Source organism: Galeopterus variegatus, unplaced genomic scaffold, assembly GCF_000696425.1.
Source record: "Galeopterus variegatus unplaced genomic scaffold, G_variegatus-3.0.2 Scaffold31, whole genome shotgun sequence".
In the NCBI taxonomy this organism is placed as follows: domain Eukaryota; kingdom Metazoa; phylum Chordata; class Mammalia; order Dermoptera; family Cynocephalidae; genus Galeopterus; species Galeopterus variegatus.
In genome coordinates, this window is record NW_007726142.1 from 601,952 (window position 1) to 627,626 (window position 25,675).

Genomic DNA, 25,675 nt, shown 5'->3' on the forward strand with positions numbered 1-25,675 from the left:
TTTGTTGAAAGATTTTGCACTGTAATTATACAATGCAAATTCCTACACAGGCTTGAGGGATCATACAGAAAATTAGGACTCTTTAGTAAGCAATCATTTAGTATGTATAGGCAATGGGCTAAGACTATAGGAGCTACACAGATAAACAATAAATTCTTTCTTTTTGCACAGTATAAAATGATTATAATAGAGTGATGATGATGTACGTAAGCTATGTTTCCTTAATTTTTTTTTCTGGAACAAAGTGTTAATATGTAAATACAAAATAAAACACATTGAGAGTCTGGACATAATACTTTCTATGACCATCTGGACACATTTATACAAATCCATTCTCACTAGATGATAAATTGCCTTATTAAGGGACCATAGAAATTATTTTGTTTTCTTTGTTTTATATTCTGCATTTCCATGACTTTTAAACAGCATATTTAAAAAAGGAAATGCTCCTTCTAAGCAGAAAGAATTCAAAGAATTAATAGATATGGGTCTGTGTATTTTTAAATATGTGCAGATAATTTTTTAAATAAATATATTCTTTAAAACATACTTTTAATATTTGGGCTCATTTAACATAGTTTATATGTTAAACATTAATTCAATTTTTGCTCTTAAGTGTACTGAGTTACTCTTACCTTTCAAAAACAGACAGTACAAAAGATATATTCTAGTATTTAGAAAGAAAGGAAAGGTGAGGAAGAAGAGAAATATCAGAAAGAGGTGGAAAATAATCACCCATGAGGAAGAGTCCAAGAGGAGGAGAAAGAATAAGAAACAAGAGAAGAGATGGAGAACGGGAAGGAAGAGAAAGAGTAGGAAGAATGTAAATCAAGAAGAAAAACAACATGTTTTTCTCAACAACGTTTGAGCTGGGGCCCTAGTCCCAATACCAGAGGCCCTAGTCTCTAGCACTTCAGAGAAGGGTCCAATTTTGTGTGGAGATATGGCTGGTGACAGAATCCTTCCTCATGAGCACCCTTGCCTAGAGGAAAATGGCTACCTTTAGGTATCTTGAGATAGGTGACTCCTAAGAATTAGAAGTGCTGGCAGTATAAACATGGGATATCTCTGAGGGATCATGACCAAGGCACCAGTGCCAGGCCCGCTGATGAAACACCCGTCAGGGACACATGGAGAGGGCCGACACATTTCAGAGAACTAGAAAGCATCACTGCCACTGCCAAAGCTCCCCTTCCAGTCAAGGATCACAAAAACCACACGCAGATGCTGTCAAAACCACAAGACCTTAATCTTAGGTAGCACCAGGCCTGATTAACTCGTGCTGGAAGAGGTGGTAAAGAGACATATGAGAAAGTAGAGAAAAATGTTAGAAAGCAGACTAGTTTACAGAAGGCATAGCAGATTTCAGAGGGCTTGGGAGACATGGGAGGGGGATGAGGAATGCAGGGCTGGGATGGGCTGAGAACTGTAAGACAACGTAAGGATGAGCACTCAGTAGATGGTAGATGATCACAGAGCTCTATACCCAGGCCTTTTAATCTGTCCCAGAATAAGTTCCAGGCAAGCAGAAAGTTTAGGAAGAACAATTCTGGTGTAAGCCTGGGCTTCCTGAAAATTTGGCAGTTTATGTATGTGCCTTAATATTTTGAGTATAGAAAATATGACTTTAATCATGTGTTAATGAAACCTGGACAGGTGGGTTACATTTCCATGTATACATATGAATAGCAAGTAACTCTCTGTATTAATAATTTTTTGCCTTAAAGTCTATTTTTGATATTATTAGTTTTAGAATTTCCTAAATATTAGAATTGAATTCAAACTCTTTGTGTCATTTTATGTATTTTGTAGATAGCATATGACTAGGTTTTAAATTTCTATTCAATCTGTCATTTCTAAACCCATAATAACTACTTAGTAGTTTAAATTAAAGAATATATTCTCTTTACAATAACAACTAAAAGGATCAAATAACCTCAAATACACTTACCAAAAAATGTGCAATATCTATATAAAGAAAACATATGTATTAGAGGTCATATAAGAGACCTAACACCAACCAAGTTTCGGGATATAAAACAAGAATTGTCTTAGAATTATTCTCCAAATTGACACAATCACAATGAAGATATCTTTCTATCCATCTATAAATATATATGTTGATTATATATATGGAAAAACTAAGGTAAATTATTTTAAATTCTATGAGAAAATAATATTAAAATGCAAGAAAATAAATAAAACTTTTGTGAAAAGAAAGGAATCCCAAACATGTAATTATATAGTGCTGCTGTTGTGTGATGCTAGTGCATAAAGACAGCCTACAGACTCCAGAAACAGATCCAAATGCATATAGAAATTGGGTAAGTGATAAATTTTGTATATCAAATCAGTAGGGAAAGCAGTGGTTATTTAATAACTGTTATTGGAACAATTAGGTAGCCATCCTGGCAAAAGATTAATTTAGATCCTACCTCACACCTTACTACATGGAGCCCTTCATTTCCTCAATATTAAACCTCTCCCTGTGTCACAATGCTGACATTCCCCTTGGAGCATCTGAGGCGATATCACAGTAGAGATCAGGGGAGGTCCCTGGCAAATTTGCTCTTACCCCCTCCCCGCACACCTCCCCCAACCACTCACAGCTGTTTATCATCAGTTGTCTCATCCAGGATCTATTTTCTTCTGGACTCTTGACATTTTGTGTTATGTACCTGCCCCTTGTCTCAGAAAAATTCCCTGTGGATCAAGGTCCCTGGACAATGTTTGATGTTTAGTGATATTGTCACCTTAATTATCCAGCAAACTTCTAGTTTCCATCAATGCTAACAATGCACCAATTATATGACAATCATTAAATAAGAGCTAAATGCACTAAAATTAAAGAGAGTATGTGACTGAAAGGCAAACAAATCTTTTTAAGGACGATACTTGAGGAAAATATAAAAAGGTAAGGTAAATTTGAGATACCTACTCTTCTTTGCCCCATGACCTTTTATAAGCTGCCTCTTAGCTCAACTGAATTGTAGTTTATCATTTTATAGCATGTGCCACACAAAGAATTCGAGATGGATTCAGAGTGTACATTTTAAGTTTAGTCAGAGAAATAAAATGAAAGAGCTTATTTAGCTCAACACATCTAATGGGATAAAGGCCTATTAAATAGTAGAACTTTGGTTAATCTCTACATGAATTCCCCTTCTTGTATATATTCTGGAAAGGAAATTCTATTAACATGCAAGTGAACAGGAAGAGAGATCGAGAATAATTCACCCACTCCACCTATTGCCATATGTGTCTACTCATTCAAAGGTGAGGAATAGAAAAATCAATGGTTTCCATTAAATATGTACAATCAACTATGTTTCGATTAAATAAATAAATAAGTAAATAAATAAATGTTTGCAATGTAGTGAGAAATGTGATTTCTGTCTGTGAATAAATATGGCAATTGAGATAATATAGATAGATGACAGACAGACAGACAGATAAGATAGACAGATAGATAGATATAGACATAGATATATCACTTAGGTAAATAGAAGAAGAAATATTGACCTGAAATTATGAATAAAATTTCAATTTTAGAAAGTAACTTTTAAAAAAAATGTTTGATGTAGGATGCATAAAAGCCCCACAAAAGAAATAGAACAAAATACACTGACCATAATGAATCAAGAACAGATTTATAAGGGCAAATAAAAATTATATTAAAATCTTGATGAATAAATAAGTGGTTATATATTATAACAGGGGGACATGAATTAGGCTTCACTTTCTGAGGGAGGGGTATCAAAAATCTGTGGACATTTGCTAAAGTCACTGTAGTGATAAATAAATATTTGGAGGGAGATAATTTAAAGGTATACAAATATTCTGTTTCTCCTTAAAGTTGGGTGTTTCTTTTATAGTCAGAAAAAAAATAAAGAAAAAGCATTCCTTAAACATAAATCTCCAAAAAGAATAAATCAATGCATATTGTACAACACACAGTCCTAGAGGCTTCCCACTCCTATCTTGGTGTTTTCCCTAAAGGTCCCCTAGAAAAGCTAGCTATGCTGGTTTTCATGAAGTATTTGATCTTTCTCTTCTTATGTTATAGAATGCTTGCAGTATTTCCACCTGAAAAATAAAAAAAAGAAACTATTTTCTGCTCTCCTAATCTTTTCTTTCTGGCAAAGCATCCCATTAATACAGTGAGATTTTTATATGCACAGCGCTTAAAAAGCAACTTTAGATTCCCATTTCCCCAAATCCCCTGGTATTTTTGTGCAACATACATGCACATGCACACATACACATGTGCACACACACACACACCATATTGTATCTGCAGCCCTAACATAACCAACCCCCTTCCCACTTCCTTTCTTATATCCCATAGTCCTATTGAAACAGAATCTACTTAGAGAAATTTGGTAGTCTGTAGTTTTTTGAAAAGTCCCCAATATGTTTCTGGTATAATCTGCAAGGGTTTGAGAATAATAAACCTAGACAATGTTGCAATTTACCTTACAAATGAATGTATGAGAGTTAAATGATAATGCTGAGAAATTTCTTAAAATGAAATGGCATGAATAAAATATAATATGGAAATTCGACCTTGAACAAGTATAAGATTACAGAAAATAAATACTTTCAAGCACTTGTAATTATTTTTATAATATACATGAAAAGGGCTATTGTAATTACTCCTGATGTTGAAAAATATGGCCTGTAAGTAATACAGGTTTTCTTAAACCTAGGAGAAGATGTAGTTTTATGTTATATTACTCAGATTTTCAATAGACCAGAGAAGATCTTCAAAGAAGGGATATTTAAATGGGATTCCCAGGGCTTGGCAGGTGTTCAGAAATTTGTTGTTGTTGGCAATTGTAAATACAACCTCCCCACCACTACCATGCACACATACATGCCACTACTACTTTGCCACCTAAAAGCTTCTCAGCATGGTAGAGATGATATTTTAAGAGTCCTCACGGGACAGAACAGAATCCTACTTTACAAGTTACTTTCACTTTTGACAAGGTATCTTTTCACCAACCAGAAATGAAAAATGTGATTCCCAGACAACAGCACAGTAGTTATTCAAAGGATATTGTGTAATTTTGTTTTTGAATTTGCATAAAAAATGAAATACAGACCAGCATGCAATTCTCAAAAGATCCCTAATCATTTCTTTGTTCAGTATCTCTTTTGACAAGAACATTCTGTGTGTTCATAACAAACTTAATTGTTTGCTGGATCAGTGTTATTTATGAGTTCCACACTCATAAATATTATGAAATTATATAAACACTTTGATATTCATCATTTGGTGACTCAATGTGAAATAAAGTATCCAGTTTAGCCCTCCAGTATTTGTATTTGTTTAAGTTTTGTAAAAATTTGAAATTTACAAAAAGAAAGCCAAGGTATTCTACATTCAACATGAGTTTTTAAAGATGTGTTAGCAATCATTAACTCTACATAATTTAACACAAATAGAATGATTATTGAAACTAACCTAGTGTTCATGCAACAGTCTAGTTTATGATTTTAAAAAATCTAATAAAAATAAAAATAGTACAATGTAGCAACAGCCATATTTGCAAGGCTCTCTTGTCAGGCTAACTGCTGAAATTTTATTAAACATGACAAGGAAGAAAGTAGTCAATATTAGACTCAACCAAACAGTGTCACATTCCAGGTTTGGGGATAAATGGAATAGTCATAAATAGGATATGGATGATGAACCTAAACTTGCTATTTCAAGAACAAAACTCAGTGTGTATGGAAGAAATTGGACATCGTGTTAATAAAGGAGAGAAGATATCCAAATTGAATGGAATGTGGACCTGACTAATTAAAGAACAGAAAGTATTTCTGGGCCAAGGTACTGTCCAGCTACCATATTGCTAGGAAAGCATCACACCTAAGCAGAGCTATGCAGTAAACTGGCTCTCCTGAGGGGCACAAAAATAAAAAATTAAAAAAAGGAAAAAGAAACTGATTTGTAGCATTTGCTAATTTGTAAGTACTGTCACCAAGGCCAGTTCCGAGCTACTAATGTGATGCCTTTGAACATGAGGTTGTGAAAAATGATACACAGAATCAGCTCTCCTGAGCTGGCATGAGCAGGCTCCAAAACACCTTTCCAAGAGTAACATTTGAGTTTACCTTATCCCAAAGTCTGAGTCTCTCCTTGGCCTCTTCAGTTGGAATTCATATCCTGGAGATGATCTTAATGCTGCTTCCAATAAACCTAGCTATTTTGATCAATATTCTAACTAATCACCCGTCATCAACATACTCTCATCATCAATGTGGTTGTACTCTAAAGGTTTCACGTGGTAAATAATTTTACATATACCTGGAAAATCCAGAATTTGAGAACTGTTTTGAAATGATTTTAAATCTTAGTGTAAGAGGTAAGCTGAAGATGAACAAGGGGTACAGGTTCAAACAATATGATCTCAGCCCTCACTGTGTAGAACTGTTGTATGGCCTCCACTGCCTTCAAAAGTCACATTATTTGGAAATTCCTACTCACCATTATTGTACCTACCCTTATGATAGCTTGTAGCACGCAACATTACACTTCTCTATTTATTTGTATTTCTCCCCAGTGGATGGGTCTATGTTATTTACTACTTTGTACCTAGTGCCCAGCATAGTGCCTGGCACACAACAGATGTTCAATAAAGCTTTTAACATTTATTTCTTTTGTTAATGATCTCACTGAAAAGAATTTTTCTTTTTCCTTCTGAAATTAACCAAACTCTAAAGTGCAACCATGACTTAAAGGAAGATAAATTGCCATGATTTATCACTGTTTATTGAAGAAGGTGAGAAATATTATATAGGCAAATTATATTTTCAATTTTAGAGATGTGTCATTAGTATCCTACCAGAGGGCCTTGGAATTTAATACTAAAATCTGTTTTAAAAGAGTGTTTATACTGTTCTCCCTCTCTCTGATGCTTTTTTATTATTGCTGCTGTCGTTTTGGGTGGTGATTATGTTTGTAGACTTTACTTCTTGTAAAATTTCAGTTATTATCATCATCATAATCATCATACTCTTTATATGAAGTAGGATTCTGTTATGACAATGTTTTAGTAACAAAATTTTGTTTTATATCTTGGATTAAATTTTTATGTTTTATTCATTAGGTCACACCAGTCCACTCAGATTAAATTTAAATAATGTTTACCTAAACTAGTGTTGCTGAATGTAGTACAAATAAGAATGTGTGAGATGCTATAGTCATAAATTTTTTAGAAAAACATTCTAAACAAATTCAGACTATAAAACTTAAATAAAGTGAAGTATGCAAGGCCAACTACACCAACTACAGGCTGACAGGCTAATAGATGTGACAGGAATGAGATATTAGAGAATAGTTGAAGCAGGAATAGTCAGACTTTGTAACTTAGAAATCTTGCCTTCAAAAGTCTGCAAGGGAAGTTATTTTTGGAAATAAGAGTACATCACATTAAAGAGAATCAAAAAATAAATCTAGCTTCATTTACTATACCGAAGATTGAGAATTGAAATAAATACTGCTAATTTTCTTATAAAAATGTTACATTTTTCTTTAAAGAGAAATAATTCATGTATTTGTGTTTAAGAACAGCTGTTTATTGAGTGTCTATAATGTGCAAGGCATTATATTATGAATTGACATTTTAAAGCTAATATTAACTATTTAGATTTACTTACTGCTTACAAGAAACTCTTAGTCAAGTGAGAACTCAACAAGATGATATGACCTGGTAGATGCTATACTGGTAGGTATTTAATAATATGTTAACACAAATTGGGAAACTATTATCTTCACTGGCTACTGAGAGCTGACAGGGCCAGGTGAAAATACACAGGTATTTGTGTTTGAATTTGAGCAACATGTAAACATTTTTCTAGCTGCACAAAATTGGGGAAGGGGACATTCCAAGGGAAGGGAAAGCATAAACAGCAACTTAAAAAAAGGGGAACGCAGAAAAGTTAAATGAAAGCATCAAGTAAACAGCTGTGTGGGAAGCCAGCATGAGTCACTACAGAAGCAGCAAGAAATCGCATGATGTCTATGCTGGAAGGGTGCTATCTGCCACTTTAGAGAGCTGGACTTCATTTTTAGGCAGTGATTTTTAAAGAGACTGGTGATATCAAAACTGTGATTTAGAAAGATAATGGTCAGCCATGGTAAAATAAACTAAGAGAGGTTAGTTTATTAGTCAGTATGGGAGTCAGTATGGGAGTTCAGACTGTAAGAGATAGCAGTAATGATAAGGAGACAACAGAAAGAGAAGATATTTTGAAGCACCATTAAATAAGGTTCAGTAATGAGCTAGATGAACACAGGTAATGGAGAGAAACAAATGAAGGATAACTTTAAAGTTTCTACCAGGAAGAGACAAAAAATGTCAGAAAGATGAGAGCACTAGAAGGTAGGTACTAGCCATGTAGAACTGGGAAGAATTTGGAAACTTTCAGGTCACTGGTAGCGTCTGAGACAGCTGCTTTGCTAAAGTAATGGAGGCAGAGACCAAGGTTAGATGGCCTCCTAAAACGTCACAGACAGCCACACTCCTGTGCCTTCCTGTGTTCTGTCTGTAATGCAGATCCTTCTTTGCAGCTGCAACTACCTGACTGTCAAAGTCGACCTCAAATATTACTGCTTATGATGAAAATCATGGTTTACTGAGAGACAGCTATTGTGGATGGAGGGAAAATTCCAGTCTTTAAAATCAAATGATCCTGGGATCCCATCCCAGCTGAGCCATGTGGCTTTGGGAAAGTCACCTGTCTCCTTCTACCATTCCTTCTGTATTTACCTCTCAAGAAATTTGAGGGAAATAAGTTAGGTAGTGCATGTGATTGACTGACAGTTTTGTTGCAGACTCATCTACCCTTTCATAGAAGAAAAAATAATTTCTTAAGACACTATTCAAAAGTACTTATAGTTATTAACTCACAAGACTTTCCTATGCAGAAGAACATACTTAATATGTGGAAATTGGCTTCAGATAAAAATAAAGTGGTATTTTTAGTCTCTGTTTTAATTGAAAGAGCAGAAAAAAGATATTTTCAGATTAAATCACTACTTTATTAGATATCTTGAACCCTAAATTTAAATACTGAGTCCAATAGATAAATTTGATTCTATTTTTTTGTTTTTGTTTGTTTGTTTAACTTCTTATTAGTACTGTTAGCCTTTTACAACCTTTTAAATTATAATTTCCAATCACTCAAACTATTGAGAGCATGGTAGATTCTAGATGAAATATGGTTTTCCCTAATTCAAGCAACCCCGTTAACTTAAAAGAAAAAAAAATTATGGAAGACACACCTTCAAAACTCTGTTTTGTTACTAAGGTAATTTAATAAGTATCTTAATTTTTTTTTCATTTTTCATTTTAAAGTGTAGAGGCAATAAGACCACGTGAAAGCCAGAACTAAAATGTTTGTCTTTTGAAAGTATTTTATGAGTTTTGTTATTACGTTTTTGCTGTCACTCTAGGAAGTAAAATAAAGAGAGGAAAGTATTCCACAATGAGTCCCTCATTGAACACAAATGGTTTCCTTTGCAAATAATACATTTCAAGGCAAATATTTGAACTTTGTTTGCCCCTCATTCCTTGGCCCTCATTCCTTGGCTGTGCCTGATGGGTTAAAAAAAGAAAAAAAAAAAGAACAATTCTTTATTCCAGATACAGCAGTACAGCCTCTAACTCATGTTTCCCAGTTGAAGTATTCATCATAGAATCTCCGGCAGAAAGCATAATGCCTGGCACATAGTAGGTCCCAATAATATTTATGAACGGGCGCATCAATGAACAAAAGTATTAATAAGCATCTATATATTGGCATCTTTTTAACTGAAGTTCTTCATCGAAGAATAAACAGCCATAATGTACTCTTCTTAGACCATGTTTCCATTAAACAAAGTAATTTTAAATACCAAAAATCAAAATAAGAATTCTCATTATAAAACCAATGCATTTAAAATATCCTCACATTGAAATATTAAGCCATTAAAAAATCATGTTGTAGAATAGCATTTAATGATCTTGCAAAATGTAGACATTAGATTTCTAGGCTTAAAAGCAAGTTACAAATAATCATTTCATATGTACATATGGAAATATAACTGGAAGGACACACAACAAATTATTAATGGAGTTCATCTCTGGGTAACAGAATTATGAGTGATTTTAGTTTATAAAAATAATTTGTATATTCTTAATGTTCTATAAAAAACAAGCATCATTACTGTATTTATTCACTTACTCAACACGTATTTATCAGGTAGTTACTGTGTAAGAGGCAATGAAACTATGGTCTGGAGATTCCTCAGTGAACCCAATAAATTTGATCCTTGAATTTATCATTTAAGACATTTTAAATGGTCAGATACTCTTGTATACCTGCCATATTTGCAAATATTTTACACAAAAGCCCACCAACAATACACTGAAATGTTCAATGTTGAAGATGTTGGCGGGAAAATGGTGAAAATTGCTAGTGAAATAAAAATTAGTACTGTGTCCTCATCATTGGAATATATTTTGGAAGTCATAAAAATATTTGTACTGTTTGACTACCTAACTGTAAAGAAAGGTCATGAGCAATAATTTAACTGAAAGAAAGATGAGTGCATAAAAATACTTATTGTGTTTCATAATGAGAAAATACTTATTCACATGAATAGCAATTCGTATGTACTTACAGAAAATTAGAAAAAATACTTAAAAGTAGAAAGAGAGGAACAATGTTAACCCTAGTAATACCTCCCCAATACAATCTTCAAAGTATTAATTCAAGTTAGATGCAAAACATTACAAAGTAAAACATTGTTTATAATTTGGAGATTTAAATATTCCATTTTACTCCAACTTGCAATAAAATGCTTGGTATCTATATAGTAAATAATTTGTCATGGCTTTCCTATACTTGAAAAAATTTTATCTTCATTTCTTAGAGTGCAGTCAAGGCCAAACTAAAACACACCCACTCTCTAATATCATTTCCAGAAACCAGCACCTTACGCACAACCCAAATACACCCAACTAACACTTCTCATCCTCTAATACCGCCTGGCATGCCTTTTCATCAGAATGCCTGACTATGGTTATCCTGCATTTTCCACTATGTATTATTTCTGTATATCCACTTAACTGAAATCATATTCCTCCTTAAAGAACTAATTAAAATGCCAGCTTATTGGTGAAGCATTTCCAAATTTTGACATAAGTTTCAATTTTTCTTTTCTGTACTTTTACTCACACTTTTCACATTTATTTTATTTTTACGTTTAACCCAGTACATATTTTTCTCTCCATTTAGGCTATCAATCTTTCAATGTAGGATCAGTGGTTTTAATGTTATATTTTTCAAAATAATAAATAAGCACAATGGCTTATTTCTCCTGGAAACATGATACATATGGATTAGACTTAATTAATTCCACTCAATATTGGTGCAAATCTTTGTGACTGTTCTTCCTACAAGAACAAAAGAGCTCAAGTGTTGATGCAGAAATATCTGATTCCATACAATTTGAGGTGTGCTCTAAAATATTACATCCAAAAAATTACAGACTAAAAGTCAACATCATACTTTGTTTTAATAAATTGATATTCCTTCATGACATAATAATTTCTGTGAGTTTGTATAGGTCCTTGATTAATACAAGATGTGAGATCTACAATTTTAATTTCATATATAACAAGCATTATTCTAAATGTCATGTCCCTGGACTCTGTCTTTTCTTCTATCTTTATGCTCACACTGGGTAAGCGCGTTCAGTTCTCTGACTTAGATATCATCTAAGCCAATGAATATTTCTAGCTTTGATCTGGCTAGAATTCCAGACTCACGTATACACTATCTGACACAGCCACAGTGAAGTCAAGTGAGCATTTCAAACTGTTGCCCAACACAGAATTTTAAATTCAGGATCTTGCCAAGTCTTTTATGATAGAAGTAGCTTATGTGTTCACGATGAAATCTTCTAAACAACAGAGAGGCTTCTGATATTTTCTCTCTTGTTCTGTCTCTTTCACTTCTGCCACTGTTGATGCACCTACTGATATTGTGCAAAGGGCGTTATCTTCCACTGTTCCCTAGATGACTCATAAGCATCTGATCACTTCTATGTCATCTGTGCCTAATATGGTTACCCAGGGCATTGTGATCCTACTGTACCTTCATAAAACATGTTTCCATTGCTTCCTGTGGGTTACTTTGCCACTGTAGTATCAGATAGCATCACTTCCGTTAATAGACACAAATTAATAGCTCAAAACTGAGTTCTATCTCAAGGTGGGTCCCAAATTATTTTTCTAAACCTCATTAAATTATGCTTTCATTCACAATTTGCATGGCATTTTAATAATAATTTTATGTAGTAATGCCACTAAATGGCATTCTTTTTAAACATTATTATTAACAATTTAAGATGCTTTTACCTTGATTAGGCAATCACATCATGGACTGAACCTTTTCCCTCAAAACTAATATTAAAAGAATTAAATATTTTCTCACAATTAATTGCATATTTAAAATATGTAAAAGTATACTTTGAATGTGTAACAAGAGATTATTTTTACCTATCAAATCCAAATTGTGTGTACTACTTCTTTTGAATGCAATACAACTCTAAATTAATCCCTCACTTTAGTCATTAGGATGCATATGATAAGAGTTTTTTTCTACTTCATCATTTATTTCTAGTCGGTTGACAGATTACCTTAGCTTTCTTTAATTTACTTTCCTCCTTAAAACCAATTGAAATGACAGAACAAGCAATCCTAGGAAAAACAAGAAAGATGCTTTCAGAGAGCAAGGATTATTGAAAAGTTTCTTAAAGATATAAAGCAGTTGGGATTTAATTAGAAAAGAAACCCCACAGAGGTGACCAACTGACAACTCAATAGGGACTTTTGAAAAAAGAAAGTTTTCCAAACAGAACATCAGAAAATTCCCCAGGATCAGAGAAAATATAGTTTGGGAGCCAGAGCAGTCCCTGGGGCAACTGGTGAGGTAATTAATTAAAGTGTTATGTGCAGGGATACAGCTCTGAGGCACAGGCTAGAGAGCTCTAAATTAAGTGGCGGACTTGCCTTAGGGAACTCCCAGGGTGAGCCTGGTGCCAGGAAGAGAAGTAGGACAGGGCCCTAGTGAACTTCCAGTGACAAAGTAGACACTGAGTCCTCTCAAAGGGATCAATGAAACAGAACAAATAGCCTCTGCATAAAAAATAAAAATTCCAGCGGAAAATGTAGTAAATATGTTTAGAAACTCAAATGAGAAAACCCATCATAATCCTAATACAAATTCAGAAGTCATAAAGAAAAGATTGACATATTTGACCGCATAATTAGCCTACTTTCACCTTGATCAAATGAATCATCTCAAATAGGTAAAAGGCAAATGAAAGCATGGGGAACATATAACACTGTATATAACGATGAATACATGACCTTCCTAACATATAAAAATGAGCAATCAATGAGAAAAAGACAACCCCATTTAAACAACAACAAAAGAGACACATAAACAGGTAACACACTAAAAAAATGAAAATGAAACCAATACAGGCATTTTCAAGATTACCCATCATCAGGGTAATCCAAATAAAAATAATAATGTACTATATTGGCAAACTTAAAAAAATATTTACTTAATGTTAGAAATTGTGAGGAATATAATACTCATTTACCCTTATTTGAGTGTAAATTGATATAAGCTTTTTGGAGTACAATTTGGCAGGATGTACCAAGATTTGACATTGTGAGTGAAAGGTTAACAAAACCCATTCCCTTCTGCATGAGGAGTGGACCTTGGGTTCAGTTACCTTTATAGCTCTCTTTCACTGAAAACTTAATAAAGATAAAATGTCAGCAGTGTTACCAGGCCAGTTTGCTTGCTGTAAAAATAGCCTTCATTGATAAAATCCCTCTGGATTGGTAGAACTCTAGATAGTAAGAAGCTATAATTTGGGCTTCCTGTCATGTTGTAACTTTCATGGAAGGAAAATACCTGATTCTGCTCCTAGCAAATTGGGTTTTCTATTCTACATTATTCTGAGGTAATATAATACTAAGTATGCCCTATAGTACTCTTATAAGTCTGAATATTTAGACAGACCTATTAGACTTCTGTTGGGCATTGCAAACTTGCATAAGCCATTTTAACCAGTTTAACCTAAAAAATTATTTACATATACACAGTAAAATATTTGTTCAAAATATGGAGGTATTATAAGTATCCAGAAATAGCAGAAAGGAAAATTACATTCCGCTTATCTACACTATGTGATATTTTCTTCATTCTAAATAGAATGAGTTAGATTTGTGTTACTGAAATGGTAAAAGTCCCATAATATATTGTTGAGTGAAAAAAAAAAAACACCTTGCAAAACAATATGTATTATTTTCAAATGTGTGTTTGTTTCAGTCTATTCTAGGACCTAGGATATTCTGAGCACTAACTAGCTGATCTGACCCCATAACAAAATCTACCACTTGCCAATTTCAATCTTTCAGGGAAATACATTTTTTACTTCTGCCTCCACATCAGGCTTATATCTTTCTGCAAATGACTTAACTAATGTAATCTTGGAGAAGCTCTATTGATCCCACATATCCTATTACTTACAAAAAGGAATCTCTAGTTCAGCCTTAGACACACAGAATAATCAGGGAGCTTTTAAAAAAATACCAGTGATGGGTGTTATTTGACCCAGATGGTGGAATAGAAGGTCTCCAGCCCTCATCTCTACCCCCACTCTCAGGAAAAATAATTTGCCAGCCATCCAGAGAAAAAAATGCTTTTGTGAGAGCTTTGCAATTCAGATAGGAGACTGTAAAACCCCAGTGGAACCCAAGACCAGGAGAGTTGCTCTATAAAGCTAGGCCTGTGTCCAGGTGGCAGGCCGGCAAACCATGGTCCCCACTTCAGACTCAGAAGCAGCCAATCCCCCTATGAACTTGGCTTTAGCCCTGTTTGTCTGTGGCTCAGCCACCATCCCTATCTGCCCAGGGATGTGGAAGGAGCCACATCTGTCCTTGACCTTGGTAACAGACCCTACTGCAGATTTGGAAGCAGTGCCATGACTTTACTCCAGCCCTACTTATGATCCTGGAGGTAATCCATTACTCCAGAGACCTGGCAAGAGAATATCTTTACCTGCTGAAACCAGTCTGTAAAGAGTAGAAGACTTGTCTGTTCTCTTAAATGCACAGATGCCAATGCAAGTCTACACAGATCATGAAGAATCAGGCAAACATGTCACCACCAAAGGATGCTAATAAAGCACCAGTAATCAATCATAAAGAAATAAAAATCCATAAACTGCTTGACAAAGATTTAAAAATAATTGTCTTAAAGAAGCAAAATGAACTACAAGAGAACAAACACAACTAAATAAAATCAGAAAAACACTACATGAACAAAATGAGAAGTTTGATAAAGAAGTGGAAACTGTTAAAAAGAACAGAAAAGAAATCCTGGATTTGAAGAATACAATGATTGAATGGAAATTTTTAATATGGACCTTGGACAGCAGACTGAATCATGCAGAAGATAGAACTTGCTAGCTCAGTGACAAGTCATCTGAACTAATCTAATTAAAGAAACGAAAAGAAAAAAGAATGAAAAGGAGTGAAGAAATCATACAGAACTTGTGGGACAACAGCAAGTGAAATATTATGAGCATTATAAAAAATATCATATGAAATAAAAAGAAAGAAAATGTAGAAAGCTTTTTTAAAGAAATAATTGCTTAGAACTTTCCAAATGTAGGGAAAGAAATGTATACTTCAATTCATAAAACCCAAAAGTCCACAAATAGGTTGCATCCAAAAAAGTGTACATCAAGATACATTGTAATTAAGTTATAAAAAGTTAAGGAGAGAATTTTGCAAGAAGCAAGACAGAAACAACTTTTTTACATACAGGGGAACCTCCTTCAGACTTACAGTTGGTTTCTCAGCAGAAAACTTGTAGGTCAGGAGAAAGTGGGATGCTTTCAAAGTACTGAGGGAAAAATGCCAAATAAGAATACTTTAGTCAGAAAAAAACTGTCACTTAAGAATTAAGAAGAGAGAAAGGCTTTCTCAGACAAACAAAAACTGAGGGAGTTTGTGACTACTATACCTGCCTTACAGGAAGTGCTAATAGGAGTTCTGCAAGTTGAAACAAAAAGATACTAATGACCAACACAAAAACATATAAAAGTATAAATCTTACTGCTAGGGCCGAGCCAGTGGCGCACTTGGTAGAGTGCGGCGCTTGGGAGCGTGGCAGCGCTCCCGCTGAGGGTTCAGATCCCATGTAGAGACCGGTCCGCGCACTGGTTGAGCGCGGTATGGGTGCGACACCGAGTGTTGCAATCCCGTTACCAGTCACTAATAAAGACAAAAAGGAAAAAAAAAATCTTACTGCTAAAAATAAAGACAAACAGAATACTGTCATACTGTAATGGTGGCACATAAATTACTTTTAAATTAGTTTATAATTTAAAAGAGTAACACAGTAAAAATAATCCTAAACACTGATTTTCTTAACAGATACACAATACAAAAAGAAGTAATATCTGAAATCAATTATATACAGTATGTGGGGAGTCATTAAAGTGTATTATTTCTGTATGTGATTGAAGTTAAGTATCTATCAGCTTAAAAATATAGAGTATTGTGTGAACCCCCTGGTAATCTCACACACACGCACGCACGCACACACACACTCACACACACAAAACTACAGTAGACACACAAATGATAAAGAGAGAAGAACCAAAGCACTACAGAAAAGAATAAACCATGCCAAAAGGCAACAAGAGAAGAAGAGAAACAAGAGAACTACAAAAGCGACAGAAAACAATAAATTGCCAAAAGTAAGTTTTACCTATTAATATTACTTTAAATGTAAATGGACTAAACTCCTCAATTAAAATACATAGAGTGGCTGAATGAATAATAATAATAAAAAAAACTATATGGTGTTTTGAGACTCACTTTAGCTTAAAAGACACACATAGCCTGAAAATGAAGGGGTAGATAGAGATATCCCAAACAAATGGTAACCAAAAGAGATCAGGGTGACCATACTTATATTAGACAAAAGAGACTTTAAGTTAAAAATACTCACAAGAGACAAAGGTCATTTCATAATAATGAAAGAGTCATTTCAACCAGAAAATATAACAATTATGAATATATGTACCCTACATCCAAACCTAACTATTATAAAGCAAACATTGACTGATCTGAAGGAAGAAACAGACAGTAATAGAATAATAGGAGACTTAAGTACCTCACTCTGTATAATAGATTGCTCATCCAGCAGAAAGTCAATAAGAAATAACAGAACTGAACAACACTACAGACCAAAGGCATCTAACAGATGTATACAGAACTTTCTACCTAACACATTCTTCTCAATTGCACAGGAAACACTCTCCAGGATAGACCACATGTTAGGTCACAAAACAAGTCTTAACAAATTTAAGAGAATAAAAATAATTTCAAGTATCTTTTCCAACCACAATAAAATAAAAGTAGAAATCAATAGCAACAAATGGCTAGAAGAGAGGAGATAGAATATTCTCATCCAAAAGAAGTGATTAAGTTTTATAATAATGAATATGCTAATTTCTCCAATTTAATCATCACACATTGTATACATGTATTGAAGTATAACTCTCTATCCCATAAGTGTGCACAATCAATATGTTTCCACTTTTTGGAAAAAATTAAAACAATAAGACTATACTTATTAAGTTTTATACAAAAAAATAGAAAAATTTACAAACATGTAGATACTACACAACACACTCTTGAAAAAAATTTAATCAAAGAGGAAATCAAAGGGAATTTTAAAAAAATCTTAAGATAAGCAAAAATGAAAACTTCTTAAAATTCCCCCCAAAATAGAATAGGAAACACTTCAAAATTTTTGACAAAGGTGGAAAAGAAGCAATTTAATGAAGGAAGGACAATCTTTACAACAAATGAGGCTGGAATAATTGGTTATCTACAGGCAAAACAAACAAACAAACAAACAAACAAACAAACAAAAACCCCACAAAAACCCTGACCTAAACTTCATTATTTTAAAATGGATCATGAAAACCATAAAATTGTTAGAAAAAAAAAAAGTAGGAGAAATTCTGAGACCTAGGAATAAGCAAAGAGTTCTTAGACTTAACACCCAAAACATGATCTGTAAGAGGAAAAAGTGATAAAATGAGCTTTATCAAAATTAAAAATTTTCACTTTGAATAAGACCCTATGAAAAGGTTGAAAAGACAAGATTTCAATTGGGAGAAATATTTGCAAACTATAAATACAATAAGGAATTATATCTGGAATAAATAAAGAACTCTCAAAACAATAGTAAAATGACAAAGAATTCAACTAGAAAAAGTGAACAAACATTATACTGAAGAGATAGCAAAGAAATACGTTAAAAGATGTTCAACATCGTTAGCTGTTAGGAAAATGCAAATTAACGCACAATGACATATCACTACATCCTATCAGAATGGCTAAAATAATAGCGACAACATCAAATGCTGTAGAGGATGTGGAGAAACTTGAACACCTATACCTCGCTGGTGGGAGTATAATATGTATGGTAGAGTCATTCCTGAAAACAATTTTATAGTTTCTCATAACGTTAAACTTGCAACACCATATAATCCAGCAATTATACACCTGGGTATTTATCTCTCAGAAATAAATACTTATATTCACACAAAAATCTGCACAAATAATCATAGCAGCTTTGCTTGTAATAGCCCAAAACCGGAAACATCCTGGATGTTCTTCAATGGGTGAGTGATTAAACATACTGTGATATAGCTGTACCATAGGATGCTACTCAGCGATAAAAAGGAAAAAAACTATTGATACACACAGCAACCTGTATCAATCTCCAGAAAATTATGCTCAGAGAAAAAAATCCAACCTCAAAAGTGTACATACTCTAATGATTCCATTTATAAACATCCTTGAAATGACAAAATTAGAGCTGGAGAAGAGATTAGTAGTTGCCACGGTTGCTGGGTGAAGGAGGGAGGTGGTTGTGACTATAAAAGGATAGCAGGAGGGATCTTTGTGATTGACTGCTCTGTATCTTGACTGTGCTGCTGGCCACACGAATCTACATATGTGATCATTTGCATAGACATAAATACACACAAACACATGCACACACACAAATGAGTATATATAAAATTGGTGAGATGTGAGTGAGGATATAATAAATTAATTATATCAATGTCAATTTCTCTAAGGCATTATACTCTAGTTATGCAAGATGTTACCGTCCTGAAACTGGGTGAAGGGTGTATGAGACCTCTCTGTATTGCATCTGACAACTGCATGTTAATCTACCATTACCTCTAAATAAAAAGTTAAAAAACAACAAGCCAAGGTTCCATGCCAGAGGGACTGATTTATTTTGCCTGCAAAGGGGCCCAAGGAGTCTGTATTTTTACAAAAAGCTCTTCAAGCAAATCTATGCAGATCTCAGCTCGAATTATTGCTTGCTGCTTTTTATCTTATTTAGACTGAATCTATCTGTGGCGTTTGCCTCAGTTTCATCTGTCTTTGATGGTTTTTCAGCAGTCTGGCTATTCTTTATGGATTCAACCATTGCAGTGGGATCCATTTCTTTCTCTTTTTCTCCTTATGTCCTCCCTCTCTCCTCCTATCCACTTCTTTCCCTCTCTCTCTTTCCTTTAGACTGAAGCTGAGGTCTAGTCTGAGTCTACATTACTCAAGGCCTGATATTGTTATAACATACATTGATTGCTATGTTTAGTTCTGTATTATTGTCAGTAATATAACTGTGTTAATATTTTAATAAATTATGTAAAAAATCAAATAATATGCTTGAATAAAAGATAAGCTTATAAATATTTTGATAGCATAATTTCAGAGATATTTATAACTTTTTAGATTTTGTTTTGCTTACACTACTTACATGTACTAGATAGAACATTAGGTTAGCTTTGTTCTAAGGTATTTTAATTTGGATTGTGAATATAGTTTTTATGTACTTTTAAATTATTTTTTTCTTAAACAATTTAACTTATTACTATAGACACCAACAAATATTGTTAGCAGATAAAATGGCAAATAAAAATGATATAAAACAGGTTGAGTCTCATTTGGAGTAGTACAATTATAATGAAAATAAACACACAAATGCACACACACGCACAGAGCTCATGCTTTTAGCCCATTTGTTTCAGACAACTGATTAAATAAAATTCCATGACAGCTAGAAAGTAGAACAGTCCTACAGAGCCTATTGTAATTAAATCAGGTTGGAGTCATAACTGAAAATCAATTAGAAGTTCACCTCCTACTAAGTGTTTTTCTAGGCAACAGAGGCTCTATAATAAAGGCTCTGTCAGAAAAAAAAAACTGGCAAACAATGGTAGATTATAATTCAAAAACCTACACATTTTCTTTGTTGCAGTTGCTTTAAACCATAGTGTTTGTCTGGCTAGAGGACCAACATGAGGTGTTGCAGAGGATCCCTAGCGTCATTTTTTTGATGATGTGGCATTAAAATCATTTTGTGAATTGTTATAATTATTACTATAATAATAATAGTATTTCTTAAAGCACCCTCTTCCAAACAGGTTTGTGGTGCATTTTCTGTGAGCCTATGTGTAGCCAATGTCCTCAGTAGTAACTGATGTCTTGGGTCACTGTTTTCTAATGCATTATGATTATTCTTTCCCTTGACTGCTAGGTAGGCATAATTACACTTGCTGCAACCCAGAGTTGGAATCAAAACACAGAAGTGAAAGCCAGCCATGCCCACCACATAGAGAATGCTCTTTTTTTCCATGACCATGTGATATATTGTTCTGTATTTAAAACTTGGTCTGGTGCTTTTTGTGTTTAATAGCACCAGTGAATGATTCATTGGACTTAATAAAAGAGAAGAGTAATTGAACAGCTGAATGTTATAAGAATCAAAAGTAACTGACAAAAAAATTTGCTAATATGGGTTCTTCTAAGATCACAGTCACCTTTTTCAAAAAATAACATTTTATCATAATAGTTTTAGCAGACTGTCTTTCTCATCAAGCTCTTTTTCCATTCTAGTAATCAAACTCTTGTTAGAGGCTCCTGATTCTGACTCAATTTACAGAATACTTAATTATTTTCTACAGGTCACAACGACCCTAGTCAATGGACTGATCATACCCTTAGAAAGAAGGTATTTAAACAACTTAACCCAACATTCTGATCCTCAGGATCCAGTTATCCTAGCTAAATCTGGTTCTTTCTTTCTGGACTTGGCCTCAATGACTTGGAGAGTCAGTATTCTGCTTTTCTCCTAACTTCATCAATCCTATAAGCCCCACATTTTTTCTACTGCCCTTTTTCAGGAAGGAAAGTATGTCTAGTGCTCCACAGAGAAAAGGAGACTGGAAGAAGCCCTCTCTCCTTGTCTCTAGCTTGAGATCTACATGCTTGGAAAGAGCCCTTTGGGGTTCTTCAAGCATGTAGCAAGTGGAAGGATTTTTAAAGTTTTCTGGCACTCTGCTTTGGTCACTTTTCTTCTTGTGAGATAGCATTTCAAGTGGTAAATCTTAGGAGGAACAATTTGGGGTTTGAGGTCTTCTCCTTTCAGTGGAACTTTGTCTTCCAAATAGTTTAAAAAAAAAAAAAAAGAAAAGAAAAAATCAAGGTAGCAACCAAGATGAAGAAATCCAGAAGTTAGCTGACTAAAAAGGCTAGCCCCAGGTTCTAGGGCATTTTTCTAGATTGTCCTAGGCCTGAGCTTGCCTTGTTTTTTTCAACATCTCCCCATTTTTTTCAGTGCCACTTACCTGTATCCACAAACTTTGGTGCACCTAAAAGTCACCTCAGATACTTATTTACCTGGCCAATTCCTGGGTCCTAGCCCCAGAGATTCTGATTCAGCCTGGATACTGCATGTGTATCATAATCTAGGACTAAGTAAAGAGTTCTTAGACTCAATAGCAAAAACGTGATCCATAAAAGGAGTCAATGAGATGAACAGGGTCCATGTCTTTAATACCCTGGAAAAGATGAAAGGGTTGGTTTAAGACTATGGTCAATAATTTAGTAGACTTACCTGAGTGTAGCTCATTCTCTAACAGAATTGCATCTTGTCTTAATGAGTACAGCAAGATCTACTTCTTCCCAGTCCATCTATGCCAAGACTATAACATCTGAAATACATGTTTATTTCTCATTTCCTCTCTAGAGCCATTCAGGGAAAGAAAGGAATTTATCTTTATTGGATCAACTGCTTTATTTTATTATACTTGCAAAGACACCATTTTTCTAACACTAGGATTGTATGGTATAAAGTAAGTAAGAGTTGAGACTCATTTTATTGCTTATAAATATTTCAGCACCATTTGTTGAAAAACAAATTTTCCCTATTGGAAGGGTTCAGCTCCTTTGTTGGAAATCAAATGACTGTGTATGTGGAGCTGTTTCTGATCCCTTCTGTTCTATTGACCTACTTGTCATTTCTTATGCCAGTATCGTGCTGTTGATTACTCTGGCTTAATAGTGATTTCTGAAATCAGCTAGTGTAAGTCTTTGAAGTATTTTTTTTTCTTTTTCAGGATTCTAGGTTTTCTACATTTTCATGTAATTTTCAGAATCAGCTTGTCAAATTCTATTAAAAAAAACCTGCTGGAATTATAATAGGGAATGTGCTGAATTACATCAATTTGGGGAGAACTGACATCTTAACAACATTGGGTCTTCCAATTCATAAATTTGTTTTATGTTATTTAATTTCTATTTTTGGACATTATTTAATTTTTTGAGCAATATTTTCAGTGTGGAGGTCTTACATGACTCCTGTTAAATATATTTTTAAATATTTTTATATTTTTGTCACTTCAATGATTGGAATTATCTTTAAATTTTAATTCTAATTATTTGCCATTGTATACCAAATGCAGTTGATATTTTTTTTTTAATTATGCTTATGCTCTGAGAACTTTCTAAATTCACTCTTAGTTTTAATTGTTTTTTGGTAGATTCCTTAGTATCTTCTCATATGCAATCAAACCACAAATAAATAGAGAAAATTATATTATTTCTTTTCGAACCTTTGCATTTTTATTTTCTTTTTCTAGATTTATTTCTATGAGCAAGCTTACCAGTACAATGCTCAATAGAGGAAGTAACAATGGGCATTCATGTCTTGTTTTCAGTCTTTGGAGGAAAATAGTTAATACATGTATTTCACAATTTAGCATGATGTTAGCTGTAGGTCTTTTATAGATGCCCTTTAGAACCCTTTTATTACTAGTTTTTTGAAAATTTTTGTCATGAATGAGTGATGAAATTTGTCAAATGTTTTTACTCTACCTATTGAAATGATCAATGATTATTTTTTCTTTATTCTCTTTAGATGGTGTGTTACATTGATTGATTCTGAATGTTAAGTTAACCATACATTACTGGGATAAACTATTTAAATATATCTTGTTAAAGATTCTTGCATATATACTTATGAGAAACATTGGTCAGTAATTTTTCTGGTAAATTTCTCTTTTGTTTTGCTATTATGACTAGTAGATTAATAGGCATTAATTAATTAAAGCATATTACTAGGTTTATGTTGGCATCATCAAGTACATTGGGAAGTATTCATCTGATAGAGTACTGAAAACCATTATTTTCTTAAATATTTGATAGAATTCCACAGTAAGCCATCTGGATCTGGATTTTTCTTTCTGGAAAGGTTTTTGATAACGAATTCAATTTCTTTAATATATAGATTCCTCATCTCTAAAATGAGGACAATAATAGTACCTCTTTTGTAGAGTTTTAATCAAAATTAGTTGGTTTAATGTTTTTAAAGTTCCTAAAATGGTGTCTGGAATATAGAAAGGGGTCAAGAGATGCCTCAGAGATAATTAAAGCTCTATTAATATATTAATGCTTTCTATTCCAGGTTTTGTGCATATATTATTTTTAATTGTGGTTATGTGGATATTAAGGTACTTTTTAAGATACTGTGTTTTCTCATGTCATTAGGTCTTTGTAATTATATATGATTTATTATAAGGGTATCCCTATAATATAGTGTCTATTAGTTGGAGAGTTATATCATATATGTAATGTTTTATTTTCTATAAAGCATTGATATAAAATTCCTATGTTAGAGGCTTTAATCATATTTACACTCTTCATATAAATCATTGAATTGCTTCCCAAAAGATTGCCCCTTTACCAAAAGTTTTCAACAGTACACTTTTTTCTAACACTGTATTCTACTTTAATTTCCAATGTTGCCTATTTCATCAGTAAACTAAAATATTTTTGTTTTAATTTTTAAAAGTGACTTATGTTGAACATTTTTAGTTACTTTAGTTATAAATTATTTTCTCACTTCATTTGCTCATTTTCATATTTATTTGTAAATTTTTTTTGTTCACTTTTGTTTTTACTGGTATGCTAGATTTTACAAATTGATTTTTTAAATTCTTAATTCATCATTTACCTTTGGATTTGATTTTGTTTTTGACATACTAATGTGTGTCCCACAGGTTTATCAAAACATTTATATTTACTTTGTAATTTTACTTCCTATCATGTCTAGAATTTTTTTTTTTTTTTTGACCGGTAAGGGGATCACAACCCTCGGCACGGTGCGGCTTGCACCACGCTCAGCTCAGCCAGTGAGCGCACCAGTCATCCCTATATAGGATCTGAACCTATGGCCTTGGAGAGCCACGGGCATGTCCTGCTTATTGTTTTTTAAACCCGATATCCAATTGTATTTTCTTTTAATTTTATTGCATACTTCTTTTTTCATTTTGTAATTATTCAGTCCACCCAATATTTATTTTGGTTTCTGATTAAAAACATTATTTTCAATATTTTTTTGAAAAAGATTTTTTTGAAACATTCTGCTCTTAATAGTTGAGTAAACTGATTCCCAGAGAGGTTACTTGACCTAGCCAGGGTTACACAGCTAGTAAGTACTGGGATTTTAACTCCTAACTGTCCTACTCTAAAACCCACGCCCAATCTTATGACAAGCATAATCACCTAATTATTTCTGCTTTACTTTCTCAATGTAAACTTCTAGATAAACATTTAAAGATCCTGCTTGATTTAAAATCTACTTACTGTTGTTCATGAATAGTCTATGCATCTGTGAAATAGACTACCCTAGGATCCACTAATAGAGAGTAAAGGGAGTTATAAGGTCAGATGCCTTTGGGACCAGTTAGAAAATGTTGCATGTGAAGCTCAGGACCATGAAATTGGTTGGAATTATGGTAAAAGTAGAGATAGTCTATTTTTTCCCTAATGGTGTTTCCGTCATTTATACCTGTACCCCAATGTTCATCGCAGCACTCTTCACAATAGCCAAGAGCTGGAATCAGCCCAAATGTCCTTCATCGGATGAGTGGATACGAAAAATGTGGTATATCTACACAATGGAATACTACTCAGCTATAAAAACGAATGAAATACTCCCATTTGCAACAACATGGATGGACCTTGAAAGAATAATATTAAGTGAAACGAGTCAGGCAGTGAAAAAGAAATACCACATGTTTTCACTTATTAGAGGGAGCTAAAGGTGAATGAATCAATCCACACACATACATACACACACAGACACACACACACACTCTCACACACACACAAACAAAAACAAACAAACAGCAACAACAACAACAAAAAAC